Genomic DNA, 10,701 nt, shown 5'->3' with positions numbered 1-10,701 from the left:
CCTCTACTAGGGCAAGGCTTGAGGGAGCCCCCGTGTCCCAGAACTATGGGGAACTTGCATTCTAGCAAAGCAAGCAGCACAAAATTCCAACCCAGCATAGCCAAGTTCAGTGAAGGGGGCTGCCTAAGCCGTGGCTGGGCTCCCAACTCCAGTACATCAGATAGGAGACAAAGGAGATTTCCTAGCCCAGCACCTGTTTTCTTCATTGGGTTTTGAGTTTGTGTCCAATGATCCTCTTCCTATACTTGGCTTTTCTCTTTCATATACACATCTAACCTTTGCCTGGGCTACCATTATGATTCAGAGGTGCATGGCTTGCCATTTTATAGGTCTTCCTCTGTGGAGGAATTGACCTTGAGTCCCAACTATATCTTTGGGCCATTGAGATGAAGTGAATAATTGACTGAGGATGACACGAGCTTTTGGGGCTCTAGGTGGGGTGACGTTGTGTGAATGTATCCTCCAGAGAGCATGCCCAAGAAACTAATTCCCAATGAAATGAGAGCCTCAGGTTTTTGGGCCATGCATGCTCTACACATATGAATGGATTAAGTGGGGCTATAAGAGGGGTTTTAAGGGCAGGAGAGTTTGACCTCTTGCACTCAAACTTTTGCTGTCACCCTCTGTGATATCATCTGTTCTGTTATGAGGCAGCAAGAAGCCTCTGACCAAATGTTAATACCCCCAATCAAGTTTCCAGCTCCAACTATGTGGAAAGAAGTTTTATAAATGATATAATCTTGTGCTTTGTTATGACAGCACTTAATACCAAGACAAGGATCCTTATGGTCATGACATGCATACTGCTTCTGATAGTTGCCTGATCCTCTCTCCTGTGTCCATCCTACCATCTCCAGGGACACTGAAAACCCCTGCTCTACAACAGTCTTAATTCATCCATCCTGGCCTGCAAAGGACAGCTGTGGTCAGCTTTTCAGTAGGGCTGGTACCCTCTTTGCTCAGGCATTTAATGGAAAGAAGCAACTGATGAATCATTAGAAACATTTTCAAGCTCTCATTCATCTACTCAGACTGCCTACTAATCCTTCCCACATGGGTATAATCCAGCTCAGGCCATCCTGACATGAAATGACCCCATTGCTGGTGTAGGATGAGGTCACCACTATCAAGGTCAGGAGACAAATCAGAGACCTAGTTCATTTCCAGAACAGAATGAGCTGGAGAAAAAAAAAATTCCCAGACATTGGGAAGAGGTAGAATAGGACTTCTTTGTGGTACTGGGGATTGAACTCCAGACACCTTGCACTTGCCAGGCAGCTGCTTATGCTGCTGAGCTATATTCCCAGCCCACTGGTACATGACTTCAAAGATTTTGTCAAGGTGTGGTTGGAGACAACAAAACAGATTTAAAGATAGCAACAGTTCTACCACTTTGACAGCCCATAGAAGAGCAGGCGTGGAGCGAGTAAGAAAGTCAGCAATGGACAGGAGTACTTGCTCACATCAGGGCTGCTTCTGTGACCTACCACCCTCCTTAGGCTTCCTCCATGGATTTGGTTCTGCTTGATTAGCCGTACCTGGTACTGCAAAAATTGTTATTTCTGTCATTTAGCCTGGAAGCTACAAGTTCACCAACTTCTGAGTATCGTCTTTAGATAGTGATCTTGAAGCTCATCTTGTCAATAAGCAAAGAGGAGAAACATGGGCCTGGACCTTGGACCCTACATGGGCCACTCACAGTTAATCATGGCTTCCAGTTGGTTGAGGTTCTGGCTTAATTTGAAGTTTGGCTTCTCCCTCTACTCAGTACTTATTCCTTATACAAGTACATATTGCTAGTAAATGCCCTATTCCCTAAAACACAAGTGACCTGCTTTAGGAGGACCTACCCTGCAATAAGTCACGGCCACCACCATGTTCCTCTGCTATTAAACCATTCTAGCTTCATTCTTCTTTCCTTCATCTTATAGTCTAGATTTCTTGCCCAGAGAGGTAACCCAGATATATCTTAGTCTAAGATCCTGGTCAGCACGATCTTGTTGCCCAATTCCTGTTTGTCACTTATTGTGGAAACCCTCAGGAACAGCCAGGTAATTCACTTCCTAGACTCCTAGTGCAGCAGCCCTGGCTCCTTATTCCTAGTTGGAAAGCCATTCCTGCCTTTTGTGCAAAAATGACTGGGAAGTATTAAGTACAGTGGAACTCTTACATGTCCTTTGACAGAAGGATTTTCCACCTTTCTCATGCATGCTGGAATCTATGTCTCTTCAGCTGAAGCAGTGAAACACAAGGGCCTCCTGTGAGTGGAAACTCCCTGGTGACAGAATGTCCTTATCCAACCCACAGGCCACATCAAGTAATGGCTGTGCATTCAAGTTGTATGGTGTTTCTCCAGACAACCAAGGGTACAGGGCCCCTGACAGCATTGGGCAGGAAAGAGACCCCTGGATCCAGCAGACCTGCAGCCTCTGGAGGTCTTTTATTGTTGCCCTCAAGTGCCATCCATGGTGAGTTTTGATGTTTACAGGTGCTTGTACAGGGACACAGAAGAGGGGATTAATGCTGAGTGCTATTCCTGACCCCTTTATAGCTAGGAGGGAGGCATTCCTATGTACCATTCCAACATGGACACAGTGATCTGCTGTGGTTCACTACCTCCAACACCTACACCTTTAACTCTTATTCCATTGCGAGGAGATCACAGGGAGTTGGGCCACCATCAGTGCCATCCAACCCATTCAGCTGGCGTGAACTGCCACAGCACCAACACCACCCACTTGGGAAAGGCCCTTATTGGATGAACTTTTAACTTAACCCCAATGGGGTGGTCGTGTTTGGGACTTTTCAGATTGAACATGTATTCCATGATGTAGCCAGCTATTCCTGAATTACCCATTTTTCCTTTTCCAGGGTCCAGTTCTTCATGTAAAGGAGCACAGGCGAAAACAAATCCTTTGGGGAAGTATAGCATTTGATAACATTGTGTCAACTTGAGAAGTGAAAAGCTTAACTAAATTAGTTCAGCAATAGGCCCCTCCCTAGGGCATCTCAGCGCAAACCGGAACTGAGGAAGGATGGAGAGTGCTACTTCCTCAGAGGAGCTCCAGTCTTCAGTCAGCATGGAAGGCAGGGAGAGAGGGTTTCTACAAGCTGCTGGTTCTTCCTTTGCTTTGTTTTCCACTGCCATGAACTGCTTCTGCCTGCGATGTGCTGAACTCTGCCATGGATCCAGCAGAATATGGACTGAAACCTTCCCTAGCTGAGCTGAATAAGCTTTCCCCATAAGAGTGTTGGGAATTTTGTCCCAGCAAAATGAAGAAGTAACCAAGACAGGAAGGATTTATGGACCATTATAGCATGTATTTTCTGTAGTACTGTGGGTTCCTTCCTCAGGTGGACTTGGGTAGTACCATCCCAAGTTTGAATGTTGACCAAGGACCTATGACGTTGCTCAGTGACCTGTGTCCAGCCTCTTTGCTTATATATTCTGCGAGATTGACAGTGGTACACACAGTGCAGACCACAGGTTGGAGCGAGTCCTGATCAACCTCTGCCAGCAGGAAGATGTGTTCGTTTAGCAACATGCAGGTTGCTGGCATGTTGCAAGATCCAGGGCAAGGCAACCCAGCTGAGAGCCACAGGATATACCCAGAGAAACCTGATGATAGGAAGCAGATGGATCTGCTGCTACCTTGAGTGCCTGATCCTATGTCTAAAGTGAGGTGGACCACATGCCCAGGGCTTCTGTCTAGTACAGGCAAAGAACCCTCAACATTCCAGATTGTGCCTTTTGTCTTTCCCTCATTTGTCCCTTGGTTGTTGATAAACTTGTAGGGTGGCTCCTACAGTGTAGCAGTCCTGTGGACTGTGGCTCTTGATCATGCATCCACTTTGGCTCCAATGGGTGACAGCAGTCACCACCTCTCCCATTTCTGAACTACCATTTCTGGAGACCAGAGAATCCAATGTTATGCATCTTCCTGGGCCACACAGGACAGCCACCACCAGCTTCTTGGTCAGACTTTGACCCTTCTGGATTTTCCCCCAATTTAGCGAAAGGAACGATTTGTCCCTCCTGGTTCACTGATAACAATGCTGTACCAAGCCCTGACCCCATCTTGAGAACTGCCATGGTTGCTGTGGCATCTTATTTTCACTTGCTGTGTATCAGTGGCTCCCAGAATGGATATCCACCAGAGCCCCCTGGGGAGTTCTATGAAGCACTGATGCTTAGCCCTTGCTACTGCAGTTTGACCTTTTCCAGGAAGATCATGGGAAGCTAGAAATGAAGGGCTTTTATAAAAGTCTTCCATGGTTTGAATGAAAAGTAGTGTTTGAAAGCTCCTGGGATAGGCAACTCCTCCCTCCTCCTCCTCTTCCTCTTCCTCCTCCTCCTCCTCCTCCCTGAGGTGTTCCATAGCTACTCTGGCACAAGTTTGTAAGTGGTTCCATATGTCCTTTAAGACATTAGCCCATGGTGTCTCCATCCCAACTCTTCACTTCCTAGACTTCTAGTCCACCCTCCCCCCATCCTTTCAGAGTGGCCCAGTCCTGCAGATTCAGTGCAACTCCTTCCTGCTTCAGATGTGGATGCCACAGCTGGCTCTTATAGTCCCCATCTTTGGCCTAGGATCTATCTGGTGTCCAGTTATGTCTTGAGAATGCATGCGTTTCTGCATTATCTTTGTGGGGGAAAACCCAGCTGGAGTCTTTGACACAGATATCTCAATTCATCTTAATTCCCACTTCCTACTCCTCCATTAGGACCCAACTTTACTTTTATTTTGCAGTACTGGGTATTGAACTCAGGACCCTGTGCTTGCCAGGCAGGCACTTATTCTGAGCTGTCTTCCCCAGGATCCAACTTTAGCACAGGAGTTTTTGCAGCTCTCAGAATATCCCTCTCCTACTATAGTCATACTGGCCCTGAAGTTGGATGAGAACCACTATAAGCAGGGTCCCTAAGTTTGCTAGTAGCCCAAGTGAATTTTTTTCCCTTCAATGCTACTTTAGCTGTGAATCTTGTACCAGGCTAGAAGATGACCAGTTTCTCAATCCTGGCCCCACTGCACCTCTTCCTTGCAACTGCTAGAGCACCCTCAGGTGGTTCTGAAACTGCCAAAATGGAAAAAAAAAAAGTCATTCCTATAAGATGTAGGCAGTTTTTATTCACTTGCTAGTCAGCTAGAAAATATGGTTCCAGAGCCCATGTTCTTGTAGAGGCTTCCACAAAGTACAAAATGGGGTGAATCCATACCCCCATGAATGTAACACCTCAAGAGGTTAAAAGCTTTAGCATTCTGCTGACAGTTTTAACACAAGATATGCAAATAGACTTTACACAAATGGAAGACCAGGAAACAAGATGGTCAACATCACTCAGAATGGAAGTTGGATACAAGATGGCAGAAGCAATAGATTTGTTAACTATAGGCTGAGAATCCCTGGTTTCATCAGTCCAACTCCCAGTGAAAAAGGATGCTTGTCTCAGTAGCAATTGGGAGTGTGAAGAGGGTTTGGAAACATTCTTCCCCAGGCTGGCAGTGTGAAGGAAAACACACTGGGTAGCACAGCAACCAAGGGGAGAAGTGGCCATCTGCCCCAATGGACCAGGGAAAGCCACAGTTACTTACAACACTCCTTCAGATCTTAGATCCCTGTCCCAGGTCCCATCAGTGGGACCTGAGCTAAACCAACTTCTAGAGACAAGAACAGGATAAGGGGAGGGGAACAAGTCTGGAGATGCAGGTGGCAGATGCAGTAGCTCTGGCCCAGGGACAAAGAGCCCCAGAGAAGGCATTTCAAAAGCATTTTTGTCCCCGTGGGGCCCTTGCATGGCTGCCTTCTCTAGGGCTCAGTCAGCAGGAGGTAGAGGTGGGAGAGAGGGCAGCAACTCCTCCATAGTCCTTTTCCTCTATACCTCAGGCTATCCCCCCTGTCAGAGATCTACTTGGCTTCCACTATTTCCCTTCCTGGTGCTCAGTAGATCCCTATAGCTGTCTGTTCATGTTTAAACTGATTCTAAGCACCCCACACTCAAATTTGAGGTGCTTTGTTTTTGTGGGTTAGGCCCCTGATAAAAGGGGACACACATTGCATAAAACAAATGCCAAACTAAGGCCTCGTGTTTCATAAAACTTGCTTTTCTTCTATCAAAATTATACTATGTCATTAATGTAGGAAGTCTAAAATAGTGGGAGAAATCAAACATGACATTAGAGGAATATATGCAGACCAAGTAGAATTTCTCAGAAATGTGAGGTCAGTAGTGGAGAATCAATAACTGTTAACATGTTCAAGGTGAAAAACTGCATCTCAGATTTCAAAGGTACAGTTTATCAGGAATAAATTGTCAATGAAAGGAAACTTCTAGAACTTGATTCAAGATTCCCACAGAGGCTTAAAAAAAGTCACTCAACAATGATAATGTAATGCTGTACTGGGAGCCATACTAGGGAACTGAACTCATGACCTCATGTTTTCCAGGCAGGTACTGTGCCCCAGAGTCATATCCCCAGTACATTTGATGAATCATAGGAAGCATCCAGTTCTGTTGAGAAAGTATCGATATGGTTGGTAGCTTCCTTTATTGCAATATCCTGCTAAAATGAGAAAAGTGCTGAGGTAAGAAAACATTTGTAGCTGTAGTCAGATTAAGTTTAATATGGTAAGATTAAGGCATGCTCAATTGGTCAAGCAATGGCCGTGACTCATCCTCATGGCTGACACTGACAAAGGGTCTACAAAGTGCGGTACAGGGCTACAGGATAAATCCCGAGGGTACTTGACTGACCTTATCAGATACAAAAGTTACATTTCTTGTTACATAGGTCTTGCTTTATCTTGGCCTTAAGCATCCAGCAGAAAAGTATAAAAATGAGGTATATAAAGTAGAGCCATATTAATACGATGAGCTGTAAAAGGCTCAAGTCAATAACTTCTGAGGATAACCCACTAATATAGACTGCTAGACAGTGTTGGATTGTTTAGCCGAATTCAAACACCTATAGTATTTAGATGCCAATAGAATATCCACCTCTGACAGGACTAAACAAAAAGGGGATACAAAGATAATTTTATGTTTATATATCCAAAATAGTTTGGATAGATATGCAGCTACTGTTGCTTAATTCAATGAGAAAGAGGTGTACTAATAGTGTTTGGACAGGATATCCTGTCTGCTTCTTGTACTATGGATAACCACTAAGATAACAATGTACAATGTATTGATTATTGAAACTGTCCTATTAATCAGCTTTGAAATGGTCTCATTTCAATAAAATTAAGATTTAAAAAACAACAACAACAAAAAAATTAAGGCATGCTCAAATATCCCCACAATCCCTTTTCAATGTTTAGTGAAAAAAAATTCTTGGAGATTATAGACATGCTAAGGATGAAAGGAAAGGTTTTTGGCTGAAGATGCTGCTCCAAATGGGACTACTGGGTGATGGTTTACAACAAAGTTGGATGCTCTGCTTAGGACCAAAGTGCCCGTGTACAGATACCGTCATCTCTGAAGAAGGGTAACAAAGATAACAGACCAGTGACCCAGGCCTCTTAATCCACCAGCTCAGATACTTCATTAGCATGGCAAGATTAGCACTTATACTTATTACAGGCAAGCCCTCCATTCCCCTTTAAGTTTCATTTTTACTTAGAGAGGGTAAGTTCTGTAGTCAGGGTTTTCAAGGGAAGAGATTTAATACAGAACATGTAGTTTATAGGATTCTATAATATTCACCCAAAGAACCAAAGGCAGAAGAATGTGGAAGATCTGTCCACATATTAGAAACCCAGAGGATCCAGCTGAGGGCCTGGACCCCATTGGCAGTGCCATGCAGGAGTCCAGATGAAGACCTAGAGTCCACAGCAATGTCCTCCACAAGTCCAACTGGAGGCCTGAAGCCCACAATGTCTCATGCAAATCTGCTTCAGGGATATGTACTGGGAAGACTCAAAGGTCAGTGGTGAAAACTGACAAGTCCATGCCAGTAGGATGAATAATTTACACTGGAACCAGGAAAAGATGCTCAAGAAACAGAGCTCAGAGAAAAAAGATCAGAACATCTCCTGAAGAGAACTGCAGCCATTCTCAAGGACAGCAAGGACCCAAGTCTCCTCTAATGTGAACAGCTGAGTTTATCAAGAAAACCACAGAATGACTATCTTTCTCCAGGAGAATCAACAGCATATACCATCTTTTCTTCCAGTGCTCCTTTTATGCTGTTGGCAACAATCCTCAGGTGGGTTCTATACCCAGCACCACAAGGACTCAGTTTAGCTGGGTGTTACAAGTTGACCATTAACTTATCTACCACAGTGAGTTTAAACTGAAAGTAGCATTTTAAATCTAAACCAGTCAAGGTCCAGGACTCCTGGTCCAAGTCCTATCATTAATTAGCTACCATACATCTAACTCCATGACTGAAGCAAGAGGCTATTGGAAGGCTTTCACTCACCCATCCCACCCAAAAGCAGCCCTTTTTGCATATATCAACTGTAATCCAACATTTTGATTTTTGCATTTCTTTCATAATCTTAAAGTTTATGAATTGGCCAAGCCTATAATTACATTTCACTGTTTTGTAATGTTTTCCAAAAACATGGTTTTTTAAGAAGACAAGTACTTAGGATTATGAGTTTACCTCTGGGTATTTGATTTATTCTTTGACCCAGTAATTGTGAGGCAGAGCATTTTAAATTAGAAAGGTATAGGAATGTGTTTCACTTGAAATTATATTAGGTTATATTTTCATATGAAAAGCTTCTGCTTTTTGAAATTTAAGATTCTCTGCTCCAAAACAATTTTTTAGTCCTCTCCCATGGGCATTAGAAAATGTGCCATTAAGGTCAAGTTCAATGTGTAATTATCAATTTACCATAGAGCTCCAGAATTTTCTTTCCTCTTAAGAAAAATCAGGTAGGAGAGTCCTTTGAAGAGGGCCTCAGAGAGGGCAACTTCTTTGCATGCCTGACATTCCAGGGAAGGGAGTTTCTGTTCCTTTCTCCTGGATTCATGGGGCAAGTTTTGCCCCCAACCAGGAGACTCCTTGAAGTCCACTTGGAAGGATGCTGGCCAGTGTTTCAAATACTCTGGTGACAGCAGAACTGAAGGAGACAGTCTCCGTAAGTTGGAAGACACCTCATGGAGTTGGAGCTGGCCTATGGAATATGGGAAACACTTGCTGTGTAAATGGAGCCCTACAGTACCTGATATGCACACCTCCTCTGGCCAACTATATGCTGGCCGTGAAGCACAGGCAAACTTGTTCCCATCTGAGTAGCTGCATGTTGTTGCTATGCAACAGCGTATCACTTGGGCTTACCACCCAGGACCTGTGATCAAGCCTTTGCACGAACTGCTTACTAGTTTCCACAAAGAAATAAGATGCCCATGAGTTTATGTTCATTGTGAGTGTCATGCAGAAGGAAGGTCAATCTTCACTGAGGACAGTGGCTTAATACATCAAAACTTTGGCAGCTTCTGGAGATCTCAAATCAAGTGTCTCCACTGTGGAAGCACTTCTGACATGTTTGAGCCTTATCTGGACATTACTCTGGATATCCAGGCAGCTCAGAGTGTGAAGCAAGCTTTGACACAATCCATGGAGCCCGAGGAACTCAGTGCAGAAAACACCTATCACTGTGGTGTGTGTCTCCAAAAGATGTTTGCCTCCAAGACATTATATACCTCCAAGTCTTTATATATTTCCTCCCATGTGCTTATTTTCATGTTAAAACATTACTCAGACTTCACAGGGAAGATTGCTAAGCATGTGTAGTACTCTAAGTGGCTCCACGTGCAGCCATATATGTCTGAGCAGAACAGGGACCACCCTGGCACACCCTTTACACTGTGCTCATCCATGCTGGCTTGACTTCCAACAGTGGGCATTACTTTGCTATCACTCATCTTTTGTACCAGAAAAGTAACTACTTGTGATAGATCTGTTGCCTTGTCTCAAGAGGCCTATGTCCTCTTTTATGCTGAGACATCTAAACTGGAAACAGCAGTGGGTCTGCTGCCTTGAAAGAGAACTGTTGGGCCTGAGGACAAGGATTTGAGTGCCGGTGCAAAAGATCTGCAAGTAGATTCCCACAGAGAATATATCAAGTTGTTGGAGCAGGCACAGGCATCACAGGTTGAGCAGAGCTCTTTAGATGAGTGGAAATTCTCCCAAGAACAAAACCAGCCAAAGATTCAGTGGAAATTTAGCAAAGTAGAAAGGAACCTCTTCCAGAAAATGTTGGCTTGATCCACTCATCAAAATACCCAGGCGAGCTGAGGAAGACTCGGCCATAACAACAAAATGTCCGTTGAACCAATTCAACCAGAAATATTTCAGGTCAAAAGTCCACCAACATGAAACAAGCACCATGATTGATGAAGGGCCAGTTTCCAAGAAGAGAACAAGAAAACCAAGTCCTATCATTAATTAGCTACCATACATCTAACTCCATGACTGAAGCAAGAGGCTATTGGAAGGCTTTCAAAATCAGTAAAAGAACTGATTTAGTGACTGCACGTCAATAGCAAAGTATGTGAGGGTGATTGACATAATGTGCACTTGCAATAGTTTGCACAATTGGTGAACATGTTATTTCAGTCATCCCATTTCCTTGCTTTCCTTTCACATGGACAAGATAGCTGCTCACAATCATCAGTACCTTTGTTCTGAATGGCAAGTGTTGGGATGTCTAGCAGATGGGAACAGGGGAAGAGGAAATGCAACAAAC

At 44.1% G+C, this 10,701-nt stretch overlaps 1 pseudogene; it reads left to right on the top strand.

Annotated features, from left to right (window-relative positions):
- Window positions 1-9,033: 9,033 nt before the first annotated feature.
- Window positions 9,034-9,907, top strand: LOC111818370 (annotated as a pseudogene).
- The last annotated feature ends 794 nt before the right edge of the window (window positions 9,908-10,701 follow it).

Source organism: Octodon degus, unplaced genomic scaffold (genome assembly GCF_000260255.1).
Source record: "Octodon degus isolate 3935 unplaced genomic scaffold, OctDeg1.0 scaffold00005, whole genome shotgun sequence".
Taxonomy (NCBI): Eukaryota; Metazoa; Chordata; class Mammalia; order Rodentia; family Octodontidae; genus Octodon; species Octodon degus.
This window is presented reverse-complemented; position numbering and strand designations above follow the sequence as displayed.